Genomic DNA, 27,480 nt, shown 5'->3' with positions numbered 1-27,480 from the left:
AGTTCCTCTTCTGCCTCAAATAAGTCCCAAATAAAATCACTTTGAAGAGTGCTAGTTTCGCAAAGTACAGTAGCAGAATCTGACTGTGCATCAATCCATTTATAAGTGTAGGTTTCAATAACCGTATGCTGTCTCGTAATCTAATGATGATTTTATTGACTTAGTACATGTAATGAATGTCTTTCTTAAGAAGAAAAAAGTGGAGGCAAAATTTATATATCCAACTTATTCTTCCTCATATTTTTATATCTGTAATGTGAATGTACCCAATCTATATATTTGTTATTATGCATATAAATACATCAGTATTACATATGTTTTTCTACATGTGTATATATCTATACATGTGCATGTATACAGGCACACATGTAGATAAATTGGGTCTGTATAAGCAGGATGAGATGCAGCATGGTGAAGTAGAAAGACTGGCAGACTTGAAATCAGAAGACCTGGGTTTATATCTCGGACTTCTAGACATATGATCAGGCACAAGTCATAACATCTGCCTGCCTCTGTTTCTTACTGGTAAAATGAAGGTAATAATACTAAACCACATCACACTTATCATATTGGCTAACATGACAAAATAGGAAAATGGTAAATGTTGGAGATGTGGGAAAATTGGAACCCTAATGCATTGTTGATGGAGTTGTGAACTGATCCAACCATTCTGGAGAGCAATTTGGAAATATGCCCAAAGGGCTTTAAACTGTGCGTACCCTTTGACATGGCAATACCACTTCTAGGGCTGTATCCCAAAGAGATCATAAAAATGGGGAAAGGACCCACATATACAAAAATATTTATGGCAGCTCTTTTTGTGGTTGCCAAGAACTGGAAATTGAGGGGACACCCATCAATTGGGGAATGGCTGAACAAGTTGTGGTATATGAATGTAATGGTGCTATAAGAAATGATGAGCAGATGGACTTCAAAAAACCCTGGAAAGACATAAACCGATGCTGAGTGAAGTGAAAAGAGCTAGGAGAACATTGTACACAATAACAGCAATATTGTGCGATGACTAACTTTGATAGACTTACCTCTTCTTAGCAATGCGAGGATCTAAGATACCTCCAAAAGACTCATGATGGAAAATGCTATCCACATCCAGAAAAAGAACTATGGAGTCTGAGTGCAGACTGAACCATACTATTTGCTCTCTCTCTTTTTTTTTTTTGTTTTGTTTCTTCTTTCTCGTGGTTTCTCCCATTGATTTTAATTCTTCTTTACAACATGACTAATGTGAAAATGGGTTTAGTATGAATGTATATGCATAGCTTATATCAGAATGCATGCTGTCTTGGGGGAGGGGAGGGAGGAAGAAGGTGAAAATGTAGAACTCAAAATTTTATGGAAGTGAATGTTCAAAACTAAAAATAAATAAATAAAATTTTTAAAAGATTATAATACTGACACTACACACATCCCTGGGTTGTTATGGGGAAAAGGGTGATGGGGGAAGGGAATAAGTGTTTATATAGCACTTACTATATTCCAGTCCCTGTGCTCAGCACTTTACAAGTGTTATCTCATTTGATCTTCACAGCAACCCTGTGTAAGGTAAGTACTATTATTATCCCCATTTTGTACTTGAGGAAAATGAGACAAATAGAGATCAAGTGTCTTACCCAGGTTCACACAGCTAATAAGTATCTGAGGCTGGATTTGAACCCAAGTCTTCCTGACTCCAGGGCCAGCACTCTATCTACCATTCCACCTGTTGTACTTTGTGCACTTAAAAGTTATAACAAGAATTCCTCCTCCTCTAAGTTCACAAATACAGATTCCTCCCACACCCTTTTTCTTCCTATCTTTTCCTTCCTTTCATATCTTTCCATCTTCTCTTTTTTCTTCCTGTGTTTGACTGTCTTCCTTGGAACTTGATATCCTTGTCCCTCAAATCTGCTTGAAACAAGGCATTCTCATCATTTGCATTTCATTATTTTTTCACACCCTACTCATCTCTTTTTTTTTTTTTTTTTTTTAGTGATACTAATTCTAGACTCCTTTTTTTGTTTTTTGGTTTGTTTTTTTTTTAACTCATGATAGGGATAAATCCTTCAGGCCTTGCTTGGTATTTTTTTCACTTTGTGCAATCTATATTGCACACACATACACATACTCACACACACAAATGCATGCACATCATGGGAAAGCAAAGAATTATCTCTATTATCTGTTCACTATTAATAGAGAATTATTTTTAGGATACATTTGTAAGTGTCTTGCTTTGAATGATTTTTAATGTTTCTAGAGATGCTTCATAATATGATAGTCTATAGTAAACTCATGGTGTTTTCCCTTCCACAGTTTGGGCAATGGTATGCTGTTTGATGGCCCTAATGAATCTGACCAAAATCTAGGTTTATTAAAGGTGGAAAATGATCATCGGGAAAGTTCATTACCTAAAAATGACTTGTCTTTTTTGTATGATCCCAGAGCCTTGAATAGGTGAGTTCATTTGTACTCATTGTTTTGTTATCTGAGGATTTTAGATAAAGACTAAAGATCAAATCTGGGCTCAGATACTCACTATTAGCTTTATAAACCTAGGTAGAACACAACCTCTCTGTTGTTGTAGTTTAGTCATAGCTGTCTGTCCCATTTTTATGGGATTTTCTTGGAAAAGATACTAGAATGGTTTGCCATTGCCTTCTCCAGGGTTCCCATTTAAGAGTTGAGGAAATTGAGGCAAACCGGTTAAGTGACTTGCCCAGGGTCACACGTCTAGTAAGGGTCTAATCTGGGATGGAACTCCGGTTCTCCTGACTCCAGTCTCAGTACTCTATCCACTGCATCAGCTAACTCCCAGGTTGGTTGTGAGGATAATAGGAGATCATATTTGTAAACTGCTTTGCAAACCATAAAATGTTATGTAAATGCTAGGTATTGTTACTATCATTATCACCACCATTATTACTACATTACTACATTTAACATTAAGATGCTATGTACTGCCCTACTGAAGGCCATTTGTATACTACATGGTAGTACTGTGTGTACCATAAAGTTGGTCAATCTAGCTCACTGCAGTTCATTCACATATTATTATCTCTACATCCCCTACAGTTATGGGTTTGCTAGATACATTATAATGAGTCAGGTGAATCAGATCTTTCAATAGCACTCTGTTCCACAGTACTCATAATGTCTTCATCTGTGCCATCTACTAAGAGCATTAAGTGTTCAAGGGCTACGTTGGAGCTGCTCTCCATGAAGCCAACAGATCTGAGCTCTATCCAAAGAACTTTCAAAACCCAAAGGCAGACTAAAAATTGAACTTGCTGTCTTGGAAAGTAGTAAGTTCCCCATCACTAGAAAGTTTGTACTTGGTTGGCCATTTGTTGAGAATCATAGAGCAGCAGATTCTTTACTCAGACTGGACTAGACTTTAATGTCTATTTTCATTCCATTATTCTACAGTTGCAAATGTGTTTTGTTCCATTCACCTTAACACAATTAAGGAATTAATTAAACTGTTAGTCAATAAGAAATAAAGACAGTGAATGGAGTTATGTTAGAGAATCAGCCCAGTCGGGTATAGATCCCTTCAAAAAAGGCAGAACACAAAGCTCTAATTTTAATTATAGCTAGGTTCCTGCTATTTTCCAAATTACTTTAAAGTTCTAATTGGATATATTAGAATTTTAACAAGTACAAGCCATTGACATAAAATTTGGATAAAGATCATTTTGCATTTAAGATGCTAAGACTAGGATGAGCATTGTCATTCAAAGCACTAAAATAATTTGTTAAAAAATTTATTCCAAATAATTTTCTTCATAGTATTGAAAGGCAATGCTTTTTTTCTATTATGTTTCAAGCATATATGAATATTTTAACCTTTAAGTAACTTTCCCCTCCTTTTAGAAATAGAAGATATGAGGAGGAGGACATAAATGAATTGACGAAACTCTTGCAGGATAAATCTCTGAGACAACTTGTTAAAGATGTTATTGGAAAAATAGAAAGGTAAGCTATGTATTTTTACTAACTGCATTTTAATCTACTAGTCATGAATTTATTTTTCACTAACAATGATATTTGATTTTTGTGTAACAAATGGATATTATTTTAATGATTTTTGGCCTATTCACGCTCATAAATTATTGCTTTGTTGGCATATTTGCTAAAACTTTTAAGTCTGATGTGTTTCCTTTCAGAAAGCTAGCATGACCTGTATGCTAGAAAAGTGGTAGGCTGATGCGGTCTTCAATGACAGTTACAGAATATACCTGATAAAAGAAGAATTTTTAAAAATTTAGAAAAAATTTTGAATACAAAGTAAAAGGAAAGGAAATATGTGTGTGTGTGTGTGTGTATACATACACACATATACATATAGGTATAAATGGACAAAGTACCAATGCCAAGACTTTGTACTATGTCTGCAACCTACAATGTCAGGAGCTAACCCCAAAGGCACCATCTTCTCATGATGTGTCATTGCTCTCACCTCTAGGAGTCACTCTAACTATTCTCAGGTATTGCTCACATCTAGGATTCCCCAAATATTGGTAAAGGGAACCCCAATCTTCAGTACAAGTAGCAGTGATCATTTAAGAGTCTCAAAATGCATTTTCCAATGGTCTATCACAGCAGTGAAAAACCCCAATGAGAACCCTGAAAGTGATGCTCTAGAAGCAGAGCTGATGCATCGCTTCCTAAAGGTAAGTCAAACTAAACATTAATCATCCTGCTCTAGGGACAATTGCCTCAACCTCTAAGTCTACAGCAAGGCTGTACAATGGACAGAGTGCTGGGCCTGACACAAGACAACCCCAGTTAAAATCTAGCCTTAGACATTTACTAGCTTTGTGACCCTCAGCAAGTCACTTAACTTTCGTTTGCTTTAGTTTCCTTGACTAAAATGGGCATAACATTATTGACCTCCCAGGGTTGTTCTGAGGATCAAATGAATAATATATATAAAGTACTTAGCACAGTGCCTGGCATGTAGCAGGCACTATATGAATTTCTATTCTCTTCTCCCCTTTCAATATGAAAGAGTCACTGTGCATGAACATGCTCATTCTTCAGGGGAAATATCTCATTATAAGAGTGGGGCACTTCATATTAGTGGACCACTTCAGGCTATATAATTCTGGTTTCTATTGATGTAGAACCCAGTCCAATAATCAGCTTAGAATAGCTCATTGTGATTTCTTATCATCATTCGTATCAAGTAAGACTAAGCAGTTTGATATTCTGAATGGTGCTGTTTTCATTTATCCCCTCTTCTCTTTTTTTTTTCTTGTGACAAAATGTGGAACAGAAATTTAATTTCCTTTTGAGAACCAAGTAATGATTTTTTTTCTTAATCCAAGGTCCATCCTCACCCTTCCTCTCTGATTAGATATCTTCTTAATACCTATGAATTTTCTCTGAGGCAGAATACTAATGTTTCATTGTATAGAAGTGGCCAATATTTAATTCTATATCTGCTCTAATTTAGGAACATAATCTAGGCCTCTAATACTTCATTTCCTTGTTTGAGGAAACACACTCTTTGAAAAGTAGAACCCTCTCTGAGCTAGCATGATTGCCTACAGTGTGTGGATTAACTTTAAGATGTTTATCATAAAAATGACACTAAAAGTTTAAATAAAATGAAGCTTGTTCTTAAAATTTTGTTTTATTTTTCAGATTTCTTGATGATGAACAAATTGACTTTTTTGAGCTCTATATAAATCTATGAAAGAAACATCTTCAATAGCAAACCAAATCAAATATATATTATAGTGAAAGTTATAATTTATTTGCTTCTCATGTAATAAAAGTGGTGTTTACACTGTAAATATCATTTTAGACATCTTTACCTAAATCTTTTCTTCAAATCAGGAACATGTAATTGCTTCATATGCTATGTATCCTTTCTTTTAATAAATCATTGAAAAAAGAAGTGCACACTGATATTCAAAGTTCTGTGGTCCCTGATTTTTTAAAAGTGTGACAAGAGAAAAAAAAATTTTATAAAAAACTGTGCTGTGAGTGTCCACTTATATACTATCCATAATTCATGAGTATAAGCAAGATTATTCCATCTAAAAAGAAAACTAATGCATTCTCTCACATTCATGGAACCTCGTGTTTTTGGTGTTTTTTAATTCCAATTCTAAAAGACAGCCTTCATTAGGGCATCATAAGAAACTACCCACGTTTTGGCTTTACAATTTCCAAAGCATGCATATGCATTGGAATAGATTAACTTTTGATTTAGAGACTTGACTCTATGAATGTAGTTCTGGTGTATGTAACACTCACTTCATTTTAGGTTTGGGGAGGTATGCAATGACGTTGGAATAGCTGTGTTGCTTTATAGGAGCAAAATGTTTCTCCAGGGGCACTCATTATAAATCTCCAGTGACATTAGTAGTCTCATAGAGAAGGTAGATCCAGAGGTATGACTATTTTTTTTTCAAAATGAATGTAACGAATAAAATTTAGACAACAAAGACATTTGACTTTCACTGCAAATAGTTTTTATGTGTTTAATTTAATGAATAGATCTAGCTGTGAGTCTCCAGGAATTAAGATATCAGTGCCACTTCCATCTATGAAAATCACATTCAGAAAAATATAGATACTAGAGAACCGAATAAAAAATAATGACTCATAGATTGTCATGAAAAAGCAAATTCAAACACAAATCTACATTTTGGGTTAATTCAATTGTAGCCACCATAACCAATATATATAGATTCAAAAGTAGAGGGTAAATCACAAATACCAGATTCTACCATGGAATAGGTACTTTTGCCAACAATGGTGAATTGGACTATCCTTTGCTTGCATTGGATCTAACTATGGCCAACCCATGCATATTTACTATTGAGCACCAATTATGTGCAAGGCATCATGCTAAGGATACAGAAAGAAGGATGAATTGCTATTCATGCCTTTAAGTAACATCCTAGTTGTGGATCTAAGAAATATGTGATATTTCTTATGAATGTTCTTATGAATATTATTATGAATATTTCTAACATGAAATATAAAATTATAATGAGACCATAAAGCTACCAGAACCTACCAGAGGTTACAGGTGAGAAGGGAGACATCACTATGGGTTAGGTGGTCAAGGGAGACTTTGCAGAAGAAATTAAGATTTGAATTAGACCTTAAACTATAGGTAGAATAGCTTCACATGTAGAGAGGAGGTGGAGGCAGGGAAACTCTGAATAATGAATCGCAGGAATCAGAGGGGATACTTGAAGCATATCCGTTCAATGAGCCAGACCAATTTGATAAAAATAGAATGTGTCCATCTAGAATATTAGTGAAAGATGAATTTGGAAAGGTAAGGAGGTAGAGGACCTAAGTACCTGAATAAAGAATTAGGACTTTAATCTGTAGACAGGATATAAAGAAGCCATTTGAGTTCTTTAGAGCAGTGAAACTGGTGCTTTAGGAACATAGTCTAGGAGCAATGTGAAGAAATGAACCAGAAAGAGAAAATGACTTGAGTCATCGAGACTAATGAGGATGCTATTCCAATAGTGTAAATGTAAGGCCATGTGCACCTGGATTTCTATGGTGACAACTGAATGGAAAGGAAGAGCAATAGATTTAAGAAGTACAAAAAGAAAGATTAGGACTTGGTGATTGATTAGACGTTGGGAGTCATGGAAACACAACTATAAATGAATTCTTAAGAAGCTGGAAATATTTCTACTCCCTCTTTTCTTTTCTTCTTTCACTCTTCCTAATACCTGGTACTACATGATCAGGAAAATGCTGTGCTTTATGCAAAAGAAGCCAAGGATCCAGCCCACTGTGGGACTAGGACAAAATTGGCCTTGGCACAGAACACTATCAGTGATCTTATAAAAAGTCTCTCCCTGAAAGGTACAATGCAAGGAGGCAAAGCCAAGATGGCGGAGGAAAGGCAGGGACTCACCTGAACTCTCTCCCAAACCCCTCCAAAATACCTTTAAAAAATGACTCTAAACAAATTCTAGAGCAGCAAGATAGAGTGAAACAATTTTCCAGCCCAAGACAATTTGGAAGGTCAGCAGGAAAGATTGTCACACTTGGGTGAGAGTGGAATACAGTCCAGCACAGGCTGTGTCAGCACAGCCACAGCCCCAGAAAACTAGGAGCAGAACTCATGGCAACTGAATCATTGGCAGCAGTTAATAGACCTGTCAGCCCACAGAAGCCAAAGACAACTTAGAAGGTCAGCAGGAAAGGTCTGTCACATCTGGGTGAAAGTGGAAAACAATCTAGCACAGGCCCCACCAGCACAGCACTGTTCACAACAAACCAGAAGCAGGCTTTAGAAGTGACTGAATGAGCAGCCTTAGTGGCAACAGCAGCAGCCACTTCCAATTCTCTCAGCCCACCCTCACTGAGAAGGCAAGCAATTCAATTTAGGTTATACACGTGTAGTTATGCAAACATTTCCATAATAGTCATGTTATGAAAGACTGTGTTTCCCTCCATTCTATCCTGCCCCCCTCCATTTATTCTATTTTCTCCTTTGACCCTGTCCTTTTCAAAAGTGTTTGCTTCTGACTACTCCCTCCCCCAATCTTCCCACCCTTCTCCATTCATCTGCTCTGCCCCTTATCCCCTTCCCCCCTACATTCCTGTAGGGTAAAATACTTAATTGACTGTGTATGTTATTCCCCTCTTAAACCAAATCCAATGAGAGTATGGTTCACTCATTCCCTTTCACCTCTCCCCACTTCCCATCCATTGTAAAAGCTCTTTCTTGCCCCTTTTGTGTGAGATAATTTACCCCATTCTATCTCTCCCTTTCTCCTCCCAATATATTTTTCTCACCCCTTAGTTTTATTTTTTAGATATCAGCCCTTCATATTCAACTCACCCTGTGCCCTCTATCTACATATCTACATATATATATATGTATGTATATATACACACACATATATAGAATATTATATATGTATATATACATACATATGTGTGTGTATATATACACACATATATATGCATATATATGTATGTATATACATATATTCCCTCCAACTTCCTTAATACTGATAAAGGTCTCATGAATTACAAATATCATCTTTCCCCATAGGAATGTAAACAGTTCAACTTTCTAAGTCCCTTATGAATTCTCTTCCCTGTTTACTTTTTATGCTTCTCTTGATTCTTGCATCTGAAAGTAAAATTTTTATTCAGCTCTGGTCTTTTTATCAAGAATGCTTGAAAGTCTTCCATTTCATTGAAAACCCATTTTTTTCCCCTGAAGGATTATACTCAGTTTTGCTAGGTAGGTGATTCTTGATATTAATCCTAGTTCCTTTGACCTCTAGAATATCATGTTCCAAGCCCTCTTATCCCTTAATATAGAAGCTGCTAGATCTTGTATTATCATGATTGTCTTTCCACAATACTTGAATTGTTTCTTTCTGGCTGCCTACAATATTTTCTCCTTGATCTGGGAACACTGAAATTTGGCTACAATGTTCCTAGGAGTTTTACTTTTGGGATCTTTTTCAGGAAGTGGTAAGTAGATTCTTTCAATTTCTATTTTACTTGCTGGTTCTAGAATATCAGGGTAGCTTTCCTTGATAATTTCTTGAAAGATGATGTCTAGGCTCTTTTTATTGATCATGGTTTTCAGGTAGACCAATGATTTTTAAATTATCTCTCCTGGATCTATTTTCCAGGTAAGTGGCTTTTCCAATAAAATATTTCACAATGTCCTCTATTTTTTCATTCTTTTGGTTTTGTTTGACTGTTTCTTGATTTCTCATAAAGTCATTAGCTTCTATTTGCTTCATTCTAATTTTTAAGGAATTATTTTCTTCAGTGAGCTTTTGGACCTCCTTTTCCATTTGGCCAATTCTGGTTTTTAAGGCATTCTTCTCCTCATTGGCTTTTTGGACCTCTTTTGCCATTTGGGTTAGTCTATTTTTTAAGGTGTTATTTTCTTCCGTATTTTTTGGGTCTCCTTTACCAAGCTGTTGACTTGTTTTTTATGATTTTCTTGCATCACTCTCATTTTTCTTCCCAGTTTTTCCTCTACTTCTCTTACTTGATTTTCAAAATCCTTCTTGAGCTCTTCCATGGCCTGCAACTGATTCATTTTTCTTAGAGGCTTTGGATGTAGGAGCTTTGACTTTGTTGTCTTCTTCTGGTTGTATGTTTTGATCTTCACTGTCACCAAAGTAAGATTCTATAGTCTGATTTTCCCACTGTTTGCTCATTTTCCCAGGCAATTGCTTGACTTTTGAGCTCTTTGTCAAGGTAGGACTCTGTTTCCAGAGTGGAAAGTGCACTGTCCCAAGCTTCAGGCATTTTGTGCAGCTGATTTCAGAGATACTTCTAGGCACCTGTAAATTTTTAGTTCTTCTAAGTTGGTATGATCAAAGGAGAAGTGTTTACTCCTCTCCTGTGCTCTGGTCTGTGAGCACTCTTTTCTGCCTTGGAACTGTGAGGAGGATTCCCTCTGCACAGCTGCCACAAGCTCTGCCATACCAGTGCTCCTTCTTACCCCAGGACCACCACCCAGGACTGTGAGCCAGATCCAAGCAGGCAAAGCAAGAGAATCCTGCCTCAGAGCCAGCAAAGAGATCCCTGCAATTCCCCTTTGATCAGCTGCTGGATCCCTGCCACTGTCTATGTGCTTGGAACTCTGGAAGCAGCCACTGCTGCTGCCAGCACCGCTGCTGCCTTCTCAGCCCTGGGGCTGGGACTGGACTGTGCTCCTCACCCAGGTCCAACAGAGTTTTCCCACTGACCTTCTACATTGTTGTTAGACAGATAATACACAGTAGACACTGGAGGTTTCAGCCTCCAGCCTCTAACAGGTTCACCCTTGATTTGGTCAGACAGGAAAGACAGCTTCAAAGAGGTTAATAATAAGTTTTATTCTAGTCTAGTCTTCTCTAACACAGTATCGCTGATAATAGAAGCACTACAAACTCCTACAGTATTCCTTAATCACCCTTCTCACAGGGGCCAGTGAGAAGAGGGTGGGGGGCAAATACCCCTATGTCTTGATAGGGTCAATTAAGACAAGTACAACTTGTGCATTCAACCCTGAAGGGTTCCCCTAAATCCCCTCAAGCCTCAATGGGGGCCAGTTGAGGCAAATACAGATTTCACCCCTTCCAAGGCTTGATGGGGGTCAATCAAGGCACACAGCATTCCAGCTTGTGCATTCAATCATAAAGTTTCCCCAGCTCACTGACCACTGACCACCTGTTTTATAGGGCATTAGATAAAGAAGGATTTTGCCAAGGAATGACATCATAAGGTTACATCAAGTTTTAGCATTATCGTGGCAATTCAGCATAGCGCACACACATTACATGTTTATGACTTTAAACACAAATATTGATACTTTGCAAGGTTATATAATGATACTCAAGGGTAGTAGAAACTGTTTAGAACCATGAGCCTGGGAACTCATATCTAATGCCTGGAAAACAGAGATTGTTATGGCCATGGGTCCTGGGAAACTGAGGTTCTTATGGCCATAGATCCTGGGAAACTGAACTCTAAGAAATAATGTTAAAAATCCACTTTACACACACTAAAATCCACCTTACTTACAGTTGTCTTTGGCATTTGTGGGTTGAAAAGTCTGCAAACTGCCACAGCTGCCAGCGATTCAGTCTCCTGAGGCCTGTTCCAGCCCATCTGTACCAGCATGACCATGTTGGACTGCACTCCACTCCCAGCCCAGTGTGATAGACCTTTCGTGTCAACCTTCCTGGTTGTCTCGGGCTGGAGATTTGTGTCACTCTGTCATTTTGTGGGTTCTGTAGCTCTAGAATTTGTTTAGAGTAATTTTATACAGGTATTTGGAGAGGTTTGGGGGAGAGCTCAAGTGAGTCCCTACTTTTACTCTACCATCTTGGTCCCCTCTCCCCCAAGGGTTTCATTTCTCAAATATACAGAGAACTGAGTCAAATTTACAAAAATAAGAGCCACTCCCCAATTGATAAATGATCAAAAGATACAATCAGTTTTCAGATGAAGTAAACAAAGCTATCTAAAGGCATATGAAAAAATTCGCTATTGATTGGAAAAACACAAAACAGTTTTGAGGTACTATCTCATACCTATTAGATGGCTAGTAGGACAGAAAAGAAAAATGACAAATGTTGGAGGGGACATGGGAAAAATTAGACATTAATGCACCCTTGGTGGAGCTGTGAACTGATTCAACCACTCTCTAAAGCAATTGGCATTATGCCCAAAGGGCTATAAACCTATGCATACCCTTTGACCTAGCAATACCACTACTAGGTCTGTATTCCAAAGGAGACAAAAAATAAAAAAGAAAAGGGCCTATATGTATAAAAATTGTTATAGCAGCTCTTTTCTAGAGGCAAAGAATTAGAAATTGAGGGTATGTCCATCAATTGGGAAATGGCTGAACAATTTATGTTATGTGATTATGATGCGATACTACTGTACTATAAGAAATAATGGATCAGAGGATTCTGGGAAGATGCAGGGTAGGTCAGAAAATTCCAAGTTCTCAAGATTTTCCTCCATAAAAGAGATAAAATAGCACCTCAGAGCAAACATAGAGTGGTAAAAATAAATAAGAGAAGGGGCAGAACAGAAGTTCTCATGGAACAATGGGAGAAGATCTAAAGAAAAATCTCAGGATAAGGTTTGGAGCCTGGGAAGAGTAAACACCTCCGGGCTACAGACAGCTCAAACAACAAGGCAAACCCTGGAGTTAGCTGTGTTGGGAGGCTACCTAGGCCCCAGCCACAGGAACTTTTACCCCCAGGACAGTAAGGTGAGTTGGGCATCTGAGCCATGGAAGATTGAAGGAACCCCTTCTAACAAGGAACGCCAGACCCAGCTGTGCTGCAGAGAAGTGGCTTGGCTGAGAAGGAATCAGGACACACCCAGTGAGTGCTGAAGCAATAGGGTGAGGACACCACTGACTGTAGGTACTTACAGGAGGCTGGAGGTCCTGGTTTGAGTTCAAGGTTAGAGGGGAAAACTGTAGGAGGATCTGAGGTCAGAGGTACTATCCCCCATACACCAGGACTAGAGATGATTACAAAAAGTAAGCTATTACCAAAAAAAAAAAAAAATACACAGGTAAAGGAGAAAGAATTCATCTATAGAGAGTTACTATGGGAATAGAGAAGACCAGGGTTCATCTTCAGAGGAGGATAATGAAGCAAAGAAACCATCTTCTACCCCAAAGAATAATGTCAATTGGTTACCTGTCCAAAAAGAATTCATAAAAGAACCTTAAAAAGACTTTAAAAATCAAATGAGAGAGATTGAGGAAAAATAAAAGAAGTAGGAGGAAGAGGAGGAGAATCCAAGACAAATGAGATTATGAAAAGAAAATCAAACCATTAGAAAAGTTGATCCAGAATCTTGAAGAAGAAAATGACTCCTTGAAAATCAAAATTGGGCAAGAGGAAATCAGCAAAGTTATAAGAGATCAAGAAATAATAAAACAAAATATAAAGAATGAAAAACAGAAGAGAATGTGAAACATCTCATAGGAAAAATAACTGATCTGGAAAATAAATCAAGAAGATAAAATATAAGAACAATTGGACTACCTGAAAGCTATGATAAAAAAAGAATCTTGATACAATAATACAAGAAATAATTAAAGAAAATTGTCCTGAAGCATTAGAAGAGAGGAAAGGAGAAATAGAAAAAATCCACAGATCACCACGTGAAAGAGATCTTATGAGGAAAACCTACAGGAACATTATAGTCAAATTCTGAACCCCCCAGCTCAAAGATAAAATGTTATGAGCAACAAGAAAAAAAAACAATTCAAATATAGGAATGCCACAATTAAAATCACATAAGACCTAGCAGTGGCAACACTAAAAGACTGCAGGTCTTGGAATACTATACATTGATGAGCAAAAGTACTGGGCTTCTGCCAAAAAATATCATACTCAGTAAATCTAAGCATAATTGTGAATGAAAAATAATCAATAGTTAATGAATTGTCAGACTTTCAGAACTTTCTTAAAAAAAACAAGAACCTGAACTTAATAGAAAATTGGACATACAAGAGCCAAGAGAAACATAAGGTACATACCAAAGACCAATTACAAGAGACTCAACAAGAACAGACTGTTTACCTTTTATGTATGTAAAATGTAAAATGTATGTCTAGGATTCTTATTAGTAATTAGGTAGTTCAAAAGATTGGGGTAGACCTGAGCATGAAGTGACTTCCAAAAGTAAAACCATTCAGGAACAGATAAAAATAATAATTATCTTATACAAATGGGGTGCAAGACGAAGAATCAATACAGAGGAATTAGATGGGGGAGGAGGGCTGTTAGTTCTGGAAACCTACTTTCACTGGGAATGGGTTCAAGAGGGAACAATACATATACATCTAGAAGAGTATAAAAGTCTTCTAAATTTAGAAAGAAATAAAATGCTAAGAGGATTGGTGGGGAGAGGATAAGGGAGGGATCTTTAGAGGGGAGGGTGAAGGAATAGGTTAAAGGGGATATAGAAGGGTATTTAGATTAAGGAGATTGGGAGGACAAGGGAGGGATCCTTGGGAAAATAGGAGAGGGATCTTGGTGGGGGGAGGGAGTAGGTCAGGAGGGCATAGAAAAGGGTGTTTAGATTTGTGAGAATGGAAAGATAAGGGAGGGATCATTGGAGGAGGGTAGGTTAAGGAATAGGAGGGCAAAGTAGCAGGTACAAGTAAAGGAAAGGAAAGGAGTCAGGAGGGATAGGAAATAACAGACACGCACAAATATAAAAACAAAGATTAGGAGTAGAATCTGTTAGGGAAAGTATATGTTTATATGTGTATGTGTGTATATATGTATGTAAGTGTATATATGTATACATGTATGTAAGTGTATATATGTATACATGTATGTATATATCTGTATCTATAAATATATCCATGCTTAATTGTAGCTTGGGGGAAGGAAGGAGAAAGAAGGGGGGGAAAAGAACAAAGTAAAAAGTGTACAGCAGAGAACAAAAGAAAATCTATGAGGAAGCAAAGGAAAGACAGACAGTTCTCAGCACAATTCATAGCATTTAATATATAGGCTTTCTTGAAATGGAAATTTATTGCTATATATTTTGAATCCTGTCTTATGTTCTGCTATGCACATGACTTTTTTTTCTTTCCTTATTTTATATTTAAGTTTATAATATGCTTCTTTTTCTTTTCTTATTATGTACTTAAGTTTAGTATATAAATCTAAAATAAACATTAAAAAAATGATGAGCATGATGCTCTCAGAAAAATATGGAAAAACTTTCATGGGCTGATGTAAAACAAAATGTACTGTGTACAAAATAACAGCCATATTGTAAGATGACCAGCTGTAAATGACTTAGCTATTCTTAGCAATACAACTATCCAAGACAACTCTGAAGGACTTATAATGAAAAATGGTGTCTGAATACAGATTGAAACATACTTTTTTTTTACTTTACTTTTCTTGAGATTTTTCTTTTTGTCTTTTTCTTTCACAACAAGACTATTATGGATATGTTTTGCATGACTACACACATATAACCTATATCAAATTGCTTGCCTTCTTAATGTTTGTGAGGTGGGCAGGGGGAAGAAGGGAGGGAATTTGGAAAACAAAGTTTTAAAAAAGAATGTTAAAAATTGTTTTTATATATAACTGGGGAAAAATAAAATATAAAATGTATTAAAAGGTACAATGCCAAAAAAATTATCAGACTGAAAAAAATATGTAGTGTCCAAAAAAGTTGTCTCCAAACACATTCTACATTCAATTAATGATTTAGTTCAATTTTTATGTTTTAGTTTTCCCTAAAATTGAAGCCATGCAGGCTGCCAATGGCTCAGTGGATAGAGCACTGGGCCCGGAATCAATTAGGAAGACCTGAATTCAAATTCAACCTCAGACACTTTTTAGCTGTGTGACCCTGGGCTAGTCACTTAACTTTTGTTTGGCTGACAAAAGGATCCACTGAATCTACTGGAGAAGGAAAAGTAGCAGATCATTCCAGTATCTTTGCCAATAAAACTCAATGGACAGCTATGGTCCATTGGGTCATGAAGAGTCAGACACAACTGTGCAACAACAAAAATTGAAGTCTTTCATCTGATCTGCTCTGGGGATGAGAGTTATAGCATCTGCTCAGGAGATATGAATCATAGTATATTCTGTCCAATTAATATTACATAAAGCTCATATTTATAAAATACCTTAAGGTTTGCATAGAATGTTACTTTATTATGTCTTCTGAGACTCAGAAAAAATCTCTGGTACAAACTACAAGTTTTTGTCTCCCCATTTTACAGATGGGGAATCAGAGGTTAAAAGAAATTAAGCAATTTGCCCTTCATTACACAGTTAAATGTGTAATATCCTTGACCAATGTGCTATCACTTATGTTATGCTACCTCTCTAATTATAGTTACTATAGTTACTAAATTGCTATAAATTTGACTTTTGGGGAAGAAAACTTTAGAAAATTTATTTTTTTAAATTAAGATTTGATTATTTTGGCCTTAAAATTTAGTTCCATGATAGACTTTATAGATGAATATGGAGCTCAGAGTGGTGAAATAATTTGCCCAAAGTTACACAGATAGTAAGTAGTAGAGGAAGGATATGGTATTGGTGGATTTGTAATAAAAAATTCTCTGTTCAAATGTCAGCTAAGACATTCACTACTTGTGTGATCTTGAACAAGTCCCTTATCCTCTTAGTAACACTGGATATTCAGGATGTAGCTAAGGCTTGGGTATGTGTGAGCACAAGGGCTACTTGGAAGAAAGGGCAGAACTCAGAGCTCGTATTCAGTGACATTCTTCATGCCTATAAAAGCTTAGGAATAAATGCATGCTAAACTAGAGTCTATCATGGAACTAATTTTTAAGGCAAAAAAATCAAATAAAAACTCTAAAAATTCTTTCCATTGCATAAGATATGGATTTGAGTTTAGTCAATCCAGAGGGATGTCTTGACTGAACACAACACTGAAATAAGCACTAAATGGGGAGGGGGGGGAAGGGGGGAAGAAAATCTAGAACTCAGGATCATCTGGAACTGAGTGTTGTAAACTAAAAATGAAAATCTTAATAAAAAAAATAAGCAATATTGGCCTCAAATAATCTCTTTCCCTCAGAATACCTCTGTACTTCCTGCTCACAGCAAAGGTAAGAAGGACTCAGTACTAAAGCTTGCTCTAGATCTATTTATAGTTGCCTAGAAACACTGGGGACAAACTTAGAAACTTCCTGAAATACAAATAAAATTAATCGAAGAAGTAGATGTCGGGGAAGTCTTACAGGGCACAGAACTTACAGGTCTTAATGATATATTTTTTTTAATTTTCTCCTCTCCTTCTCCCAGCGATTAGAGTTAAACCGAAATCACTCTGGCTCTCATTGATTGGCCAACAATAGGTCCCAGCCCAAGCCCCACCCCCTCCCCCCATCCCCCCACCCTCCCCACCCCCACCCCCCCACCCCCAGCATTATTTGTGCCCTAACAGCTCAGAGTGAGTATAAATAGTCATTGTTTCTGTTTTGGCCAGAAACACTGAGAGTCTTTCCCTCCCTCCCTGATTCTTTTTCTTTTTTTGACTAGGTAATCTTTGCCTCATTTCTTACCTATCCTTAATCATTAAATGGGTGTTGCCTCAGTCAGACTGAGAGCTGGGAAAGATCTTAGCTTAGAAAGGCCAAGGTCTCCCACTACATCTGGGGTCATCTCCAGTCATCCTGATCTATATCTTGCCACTGGGCTCAGATGGCTCCAGAGGAGAAAGTGAGGCTGGTGACTTTGCACAGCCCTCTCTCACTCAAATGCAATTCACTTGCAAGTCATGGCATCACATTCCTGATGTCATGGTCCTCTTCAAGAATGAAGGACAAACAAAAAAAATTTTTTTAATTAATTAATTAAAAATTCAAAAACAAAAAGAATGAAGGACAAACAACTTAGTAGCAACATGGCCTACTACGTGGGCATGAATTGGAAACAAGTACAATGTGTTTCCCCATGAGAAAACAAAGAAAATAGTATAACTAGTACCTAGATAATAGTCTATGACTACCAGGTTTAAATGTAAACCAGAATAAAAAACTCACATAGGACCTTGTTGTCTCATTTAGTAAGATGAGACTGATGGAAAAGAAGACCTGAGGTCTTTCCCCAACTTTTGATCCTATAAAGTCCAGGATAAGATTTCTTTCAGTACTACTAAATTCCTATAGAATTCCTTTGAAACCATATTGTTTTTTTCATTGTTTAGAGTCTTTAAGAAATAAAATAAAATCCAATGTAACAGGTAAGCAGCATAGAAAAGTTGAAAGTATATTGGAGTTCTTAAAAATTCTCCTAAATGTGTCCAGAGGAAGATGAAGAGGAAAATGAGTGACTCAAAAGTCATGTCATACAAAGATAGTCTGAAGGGACAGGAGATTTTTAGTTTGCAGAAAAGAAGACTTAGGTAGATATATCTGATCACCGTTTTCAAGTATTTGAAGACTTGTTACCTGAAAGACTTGTTATCAGGAAATCAATTCATTCTACTTTGCCCCAAAATCAGAACTAGATCCGTGGTACTTTTAAGAAGGCCAACTATGACTCAGTGTAAGAATGATGACAATTGGAGCTGTCAAGAAATGGAATAGGTTGGAATACGCAGTGAGTTGAACTGTCACTGGAGGTACTCAAACAGAAGTATATTGTAGAAGGGATTTATGCTTCAAGCAAAGGTTGGATTTGATGACCTTTCAAATACAAGCTTCTATGAGTCTATGATTTTGAGAGTCTGGGGTCAGCTAGGTAAAGACAAATATAGAAATATGGTGTAACAGTCCAATCACAGATTCAAAGTAGAGAGAGACAGAGAACTTACCTAATCATAGTTTATTGATACCAAAAAACAACCCAGAGTGAATACATTCCTTTATACTCTAAAGTATACATGCCACTCAGGTATGGTTACAAATGCACCAACCATAGTAAAGCAATCCTATGCACACACACACAAAAATAAAATAATTAGAAATAATCCGGATACATATCTTTGGCGCTTGAGGTTTATATTTGCCAGTTACTCTGATTAGGTTTGACTTTCTACAAATACACATAAATATATATAAATATATTCTTCCCCAAGGTAAGGGCTAAAACCTAACCAGCCTGCATCATTTGGCCTATAAACATCTTTGCTATTAACGGAAAAGATTAATCAAGCCAGTAAAATCACTCTAAATCTACAGATAAACTGAATTTCACAACAAAATTATTATCTAATGACTATTATACACATTCCATACAATAACCTGTACTTTCAAAAGACATATATGTTTGTGAATTGTAGGAAACAAAAGATATTGCAAGAGGAACACCACACCTGACAAACCTTTTAAGACAAATTTTGTGACTCACTGCCAAATAGTAACATAATTAGAATAAGTAGAGTAAGGACTCAGTTAATATGGCCAGAGAGTGGTAATTGTAGATCAAAGGCTTCTTTATCTCAACAAGTTAAAATGGGTTTCTCTGAAGACCATATTTTATTCACATAAAAGGTATTGCTGCTGAAGGAGCCAGGAGAATATATTTAATGAACAATAGCCAGTTAGCACATTTTTGCTCTATATTTGAAGTATAATAGCCATAAAAATAATGTTCATAAGGCCTCTACACAAAGGCTGAATTTTTTAGATACCGAGAAACTTAGATGAACTCCTGACTTCTGGGCAGAGAGGTACATTTTGCAACACTTAGTATATGATACTGCTTTAGTCAAATAGAAAGTTAGGACTGTACAAAGGCTCCCACTACAATAAGAATACATCAAAGAGTGTAAGAGCAAGCCATTTGCACGGACTCAACTACTCTTTCCCTCTCCCCCACCTCTTAAGCATTGTTCCCTTCCTACAGGAATCCAGTTACAATAGATTTCTACTCAATGCAGTGGTTGAGATACGTATGAATAATACATTTCTAAGAATGTAGATGGAATTTCCAAAACAAGATTGTAGGCTAAATAATACCCTCAGTTCTTCCTTTGGCATCATAGTGTAAATTCAAAGAAGACTAACTTTTTGATAGGATTATTTAAAAGTCATACCCATTCAGAATTCCAATGAGGGCCTGAATTAGTGTGGTGGTAGTGGGGACAGCTAGGTGGTGCCATATGGCACACAGTGCTGGGCCTGAAGTCAGGAAAACTCATCTTCTTGAGTTCAAATCTGGCCTCAAACACTTACTAGCAGTGTGACCCCGGGCATGTCACTTAGCAGCATTTCCCTCAGTTTCTTCATGTCTAAAATGAGCTGGAGAAGGAAATGAGAAATGACATCATTATTTTTACCAAGAAAACAGCAAGTTACAGAGAGTGGGATATGATTGAAAATGACTGAACAATTAAAAACAAAGGGTAAATTGAGAAAAGGAGGTGGATACAAGAGAAGTTGTGTGGTTAAAACTAACAAAGCAACAACCGATTAGATATGATGTATGGGGGTGAGAAGGGGAGAGGAATCAAGAAGGACTCTAAGTTTGTGAACCTGAGGAGCTCCTATGTGATTCTTTCCAGGAAATTTGAAATTTGTTGAGATCAGAAGGGAACTTAGTTCTATAATTTTAATCCTCTCCTTTTTCAGAGAAGGAAATTGAAAAGAGACAGGACCTAAGATCAAAGACACCAGCATCTGTAGTGATAGACTCAGGTCTTATGTCCAAGTTCAGCATTCTATGACAACACACTATCTCTATTTTCTTTTAATGTATAAAGTTTTTCTTTCCATAAATACACACACACACACACACACACACACACACACACACACAAATACATTATTTCCCATGGAATTCAAGAATTGATCTCAAATTCCCAATTGACTTACCCCTCTGGTAGATGAAGCACAGTGTAAGGAACAATAGGGAAAGTCAAATCCTAAAACAAAGTGTAAGAAAATGGCAAAGGTAAGAAAGGGTCAGGTTGTGAAAGGCTCTAAAAGGCAGAGGATTTTATATTGGATCCTGGAGGTAATAGGGAGCCACTGGAGTTTATCGGTTAGGGTGCTGACATAGTTAGATCTGTGATTTTAGATCACGTTGACAGCATATTGGAAGATGGGCTGATGTGAGAAGAGACTTGAGACAGGAAGACAAACCAGAAGGCTATAAAGACTTGGCCTTGGAGTCAGGAAGAACTTGGTGCAAGTCCTATCTTTGACACATACTGAGTGATCCCTAACAAGTCATTGAAAGTCTCAGTTTCCCCCAGGACATTCTCTAAGACTATAAGTTACCGAGTAGGTGGCGATTTGAATTGGCAACAGGAGTTTCCTCACCAAGAGTTCCTTATGGGGGGTGGAGCCAAGATGGTGGAGTGAAAGCAGGGAGTTCCTTGAGCTTTCCCCCAAACCTCTTAAAACACCTGTAAAAAATGGCTCAGAACAAATTCTAGAGCAGCAGAACCCACAAAATAACAGACTGAAACAAATTTCTAGCCCAAGACAACCTGGAAGGTCAATAGGAAAGGTCTGTTGCACCAGTCTGAGAGAGAAGCGCAGTCCAGCACGGGCTAGCCAGCACAGACAGGGCCAGAGCACACCTCAGGGGACTGAATCACTGACAGCTGTGGTCCAGACTTCTCAACCCACAAATGCCAAAGACAACTTAGAAGGTCAATAGGAAAGGTCTGTGGGATCTGGGTGAAAGAGGCCCCAGCCCCAGGGCAGTGGAAGTGGCGGCAGCAGCAGCAGTAGCAGAGGTAGTGGCTGTTTCTGGAGCTCTCAGTCTACAGACAGTGGGGGGATCGATTAGTTGATCAGAGAGGTGACTGCAGGGATCTCTTTGCTGGCACTGAGGCAGGATTCTCTTGCTTGGTCCTTGCTTAGATCTGAGTCACAATCCTGGGTGGTGGTCCTGGGGTAAGAAGGAGCACTGGTGTGGCAGAGCTTGTGGCAGCCTGCAGAAGGAATCCTCCTCACAGTTCCAAGACAGAAAAGAGTGTTTGTGGTCACTCACAGACCAGAGCACAGGAGAGGAGAGGTGTAAACACCTCTGCTTTGATCATATAACCTTGGAAGAACTAAAAATTTACAGGTGCCTAGAAGTATCTCTGAAATCAGCTGCACAAAATGCCTGAAGCTTGGGACAGTGCACTCTCCACTCTGAAAACAGAGTCCTACCTTGACAAAGAGCTCAAAGTCAAGCAATTGCCTGGGAAAATGAGCAAACAGTGGGGAAAAAATCAGACTATAAAATCTTACTTTGGTGACAAAGAAGACCAAAACATGCCACCAGAAGAAGACAACAAAGTCAAAGCTATATCCAAAGCCTCCAAGAAAAATATGAATTGGTCTCAGGCCATGGAAGAGCTCAAAAGGGATTTTGAAAACCAAGTAAGAGAAGTAGAAGAAAAATAGGGTAGAGAAATGAGAGAGATGCAAGAAAATCATGAAAAATAAGTTAACAGCTTGCTAAAGGAGGCCCAAAAAATGCTGAAGAAAATAACACCTTAAAAAATAGACTAACACAAATGGCAAAAGAGGTCCAAAAAGCCAATGAGGAGAAGAATGCCTTGAAAGGCAGAATTAGTCAAATGGAAAAGGAAGTCCAAAAGCTCACTGAAGAAAATAATTCCTTAAAAATTAGAATGGAGCAAATAGAAGCAATTGACTCTAGGAGAAATCAAGAAACAATCAAATGAAACCAAAAAGAATAAAAAAAAATAGAAGACAATGTGAAATATCTCATTGGAAAAGCCACTGATCTGGAAAATAGATACAGGAGAGATCATTTAAAAATTATTGGACTACCTGAAAGCCATGACCAAAAAAAGGAGCCTGGACATCATCTTTCAAGAAATTATCGAGGAAAACTACCCTGATATTCTGGAGCCAGAGGGTAAAATAGAAATTGACAGAATCTACTTATCACCTCCTGAAAGAGATCCCAAAAGGGAAACTCCTAGGAATATTGTAGCCAAATTCCAGAGTTCCCAGGTCAAAGAGAAAATATTGCAAGCAGCCAAAAATTATTTCTTTCAAAACAATTCAAGTATCGTGCAAACACAATCAGGATAACACAAGATTTAGCAGCTTCTACATTAAAGGATCACAGGGGCTGGAATATGATATTCTGGAGGTCAAAGGATTAAAAATCAAGAATCACCTATCCAGCAAAATTAAGTATAATCCTTCAGGGGAAAAAATGGATGTTCAATGAGACAGATGACTTTCAAGCATTCTTGATGCAAAGACCAGAGCTGAATAGAAAAGTGGGAGTGAGGGGTGAGAGTGAAAAATATTGGGAGAAGGAGAAGGAGAAAGGGAGAGACAGAATGGGGTGAACTATCTCACATAAAAGAGGCAAGAAAAAGCTTTTACAATGGAAGGGAAGGGGAAAGGGAAGTGAGACAGAATGAGTGAACCTTACTCCCATTAGATTTGGCTGAAGGAAAGAATAACATAAAGTCTCAATTGGTTATGGAAATCATCTTACCCTACAGGAAAGTAAAGGGGAAGGAGAGGGGGGTTGGTGGGGTGGGGGTGGGGGCAATGATAGAAAAGAAAGCAAATGGGGGAGGGGTATTCAGAAGCAAACACTTTTGAGGTAGGACAGGGTCAAAGGGGAGAATAGAATAAATGGGGGTAGATAGGATGGAGGGAAATATAGTTAGTATTTCACAACATGAGTATTATGGAAGTGTTTTACATGACTACACATGTATAAACCTATATCCAATTGCTTACCTTCTCAATGAGGGTGGGTGGGAAAGGAGGAAGGGAGAGAATGTGGAACTCAAAGTTTTAAAAATGAATGTTAAAAATTGTTTTCACATGCAACTGGGAAATAAGACATACAGGCAATGAGGTATGGAAATCTATCATGCCCTACAGGAAAATAGAAGAGAAGGGAATAAGAGAAGTGGGAAGGGGGGGCTTGATAGAAGGGAGGGCAGATTGGGGGAAAGGATAATCAGAATGCATGCTATCTTGGCATGGGGGAGGGGAGAGATGGGGAGAAAATTTGGAACTCAAAATCTTGTGGAAGTGAACGTTGAAAAATAAAAATTAATTAATTTTTAAAAAGAGTTCCTTACATCATTGAAATTACAGTTCTGGTCCTCCCCAAAATTAAGTCAACAAGGTTTTCTTCTAATTTTAGGAACTTATAGTTAGCCACTAGGTGATGAAGTAAATAGAGTGCCCGGCCTGGAGTCAGGAAGTCCTCAATTAAAATCTTGCCTCACACTTTGTATGACCCTGTACAAGTCACTTAACCTGTTTGTTTGGGTTTCCTCATCTATAAAGTGGGGCTAATAACATCAAGAACTTCCCAGGGCTGTAGTGAAGATTAGATGGGATAATAGTTGTAAAGTGCTTAGCACAGTGCCTGACACATAGTAAGTATTATATAAAACCTATTATTATATGTTATATGCACAATTACAACACATTATTAATTATTATCAATGGAAATCCAAGAGACTTCTGGAAAGCAGAAGTTACCTAGTCTCAGTTACCTAGAGCTATCTCTTCCCCTTCCCTTAAGATTTTGTTTCTATAGAAATTTTGTTCTTGTTTCTTCTATATATTTGGCTTGATTGCTTCCTGAAACCTAAGGGCATGCCACTAGTTGAAGCATTATGAATCCATGCTTCCAGCTTCTCGCTGAGCAAGATGAAACCAAAAGGAAAAAAAAAGTACAGGATTTAATTAAGGCCTATATCCTCCTTGGAGTTGTAAAATGAGATTTCCTGCTGTTCAAATTTTGTTAACTTCATTTAGGTAGCTAGAACCTTTACACTTTTTTTTTTCAATTGATCAGCTTTCACATTAGCTTAGATTTTTACAGTGTCCTCAAAAATTAAATAAAGATGAATTTAGTTAATCTTGAATTGACTTCTCTGTTCTCCGAATCCTTGACTTTTCTCAACTTCATTCAGAAACTAACAGGTGGAATGATTCTCGCTGTAATAGTACCTTCCTCTTGTGTAGCCTCAGGCTGTTGGGTCAAGCAGTGCAAGGTTCTCTTAGTTTTCAGTCGTTTTTCAGTCTTGTCAGACTCTTCATGACCCTGTTTGGGATTTTCTTAGCAAAGATATTAAAATGGTTTGCCCTTTCCTTCTCCAACTCATTTTGCAGATGAGGAAACTGAGGCAAACAGGGTTAAGTGACTTACCCAGGCACAGCTAGTAAATGTCTGAGGTGGTATTTGAACTATCTACTGAGCCACCTAGCTACCCAATACTCTTCTAGATCTCAGCCCAAATTGCTTAAAAATTGCACAAAATTTATCGTAGCTGAGTAATGGTAATGGTCCTTTCATTGGAATTCCATGAAGGCCTATGGAAAGAGGGGCACACAAATACATTCTATAGCTTGGTCTAACCATTCCAAAAAGCAATTTGAAATTTGGGTAGAGAAATCACTAAGCTGCACATGTCTTAGAGGCAATATGGCCTAGTAGAAGGAACACCAAATAAGGAGTCTGAGGACTCAGCTTCAAATTCTTCACTTGGTAGAACTCGAATGGGCAGCTAGGTGGCCCAGCAGATAGAGTGCTGAGCCTGGAGTCAGAAAGATTTATCTTCATAGTTCAAATCCAACCTCAGGTACTTACTAGCTGTGACCCCGGACGAGTTACTTAACCCTATTTGCCTCAGTTTCCTCATTTGTAAAATGAGCAGGAGAAGGAAGTGGAAAAGCACTGCAGCATCTTTGCCCAAAAAAACCACAAGCAGGGTAATGAAGAGTTAGACATGACTGAAAACAACTGAAGGCAATGACAAATATTCAGAACTTACACAGTGCTTGGCACATAGTAGGCACTTTAGATATCCCATCTCCTTCCACAATTGACTTTTTTCTTGATTCTAAATTTCTACAGCATTTATCTATAGTCTTCAACTATCTGAGATGTTCTTTTCTATTGCCTTGAATTCTGTTGTAGCTGTTTCATTTCTATGTATTTTGTCTCTTCAGTTAGATTTAATTAAATGCTACCTTCTTCAAAAGGCCTACCTAAGGTCCCCTATAGATAGTGCCTTCCCCTCTAAAGCTACCACCCATCTACTCTGAATGTATCATGTATATACCTACTTATGTATACATTCCCCCTCCCCTCATTAGAATGTAAACTCCTTGAGAACAGGGATTAATTCTGCTTTCTCTTTGTAATCCAAGGTGCTTAGCACATGGTCTGAGTACCTAGCAAAAATGTGTCTCCCTGCAAAAGTTTGCATCTTCCCTACCATCTAGCACAAATATTTGCATTTACAAAGCACTTAGTTAACGCTGAAATGTTTATTTGAAAAATCTCAAAATTTCTACCTATGGCACCACAGGACATTCTGATTAGTCAGATGCTTCGCTGAAAATTACATTTGAGGAACAATATGTCAGCTAATCTTGGTTTTATCACATAAAGGGTACTTTAGCACTTTGAGGTCCCCTGTGTCATTTCACCTTCTAATTCTGAGAGGGGTAAATTAATTGGGTTTTCCCCTCTACTTCTCAAACCATAACAACCAAATTATAGATTATTATTAAAATATAAGTGGTAAAAAAAATCATGAGTGAATAAATCAATAATAACCCAAACTGCTTCATGGATTTCTGAATCAGAGCTAGAATTCCAGGATTTAAGAGCTGAAAGGAGCCTTGGAGGTCATCTAGTCCCATCACTTTGTTTTACAAATGAGGAAGCTAAAGCCTAGAGGAAGTGACTCACTCATCTAAAGTGATACAGTTATGAAGATGGCTGAGAAACTCTGTGTTCTTTCTGGTACAATCTGCTAGATTTATTTTTTTTCCATGTTAATAAGCTTCCTCCCATTTTGACCAAGTATAGATTAGAAATAATGGTTTTCTCCACCTTAGTCAATAATTCCATGCAATGCACATTGTATTTCCTTTTTCCACTTTTAATTTTATTGATGTTTTGTTTTTACCATTTTCAAAATTCTTTTTTTTTTATTTCAAAATTTTCAAAATTCTTACATCACTATATGCTCTATTTCTGTAACAAAGGTCCATGATGATGGTATGTCTGCTTTCCAGTGGTCCACCAACCAACCAAAACCTGGGAGATGATTAAGTGTTCCCTAGAGTTTCTCCTACTTCATGATATAGTATAAAAATACTGGCCTGGGAATCAGTAAAGTCCAGAATTGAAATCCTATTTCTGGTATTTGCTAGTGTGAAAAATATTATACTATTTTATATCATTTTTAATTTCAAGTAGACCCAGAGCCTGATTTAATGAGTAACTGGATGAAGATCCAGGACCTGGGCTTCTTTGTTCTCTCTAAAAGTTTGCTCAGGCAATACCCTTACCTCTGTCAACAAGGCCAGATCATTAAGGACATTACCCTAACCCCAAGAGAGATTACCTTGCTTAATATTCTACAGGTATATACTATGTTATGGAATGTAATGAGACACAGAGACTCTGGGCTGTAGTTTCAACTGACTTTTGTCAACATCTTTTACAACTCTATTCCATTAAGGAAAATCCTCTTCTTGTATCATGGTTAAACATACAT

The sequence above is a fragment of the Trichosurus vulpecula genome, chromosome 7 (genome assembly GCF_011100635.1).
Source record: "Trichosurus vulpecula isolate mTriVul1 chromosome 7, mTriVul1.pri, whole genome shotgun sequence".
In the NCBI taxonomy this organism is placed as follows: Eukaryota; Metazoa; Chordata; class Mammalia; order Diprotodontia; family Phalangeridae; genus Trichosurus; species Trichosurus vulpecula.
This window is presented reverse-complemented; position numbering follows the sequence as displayed.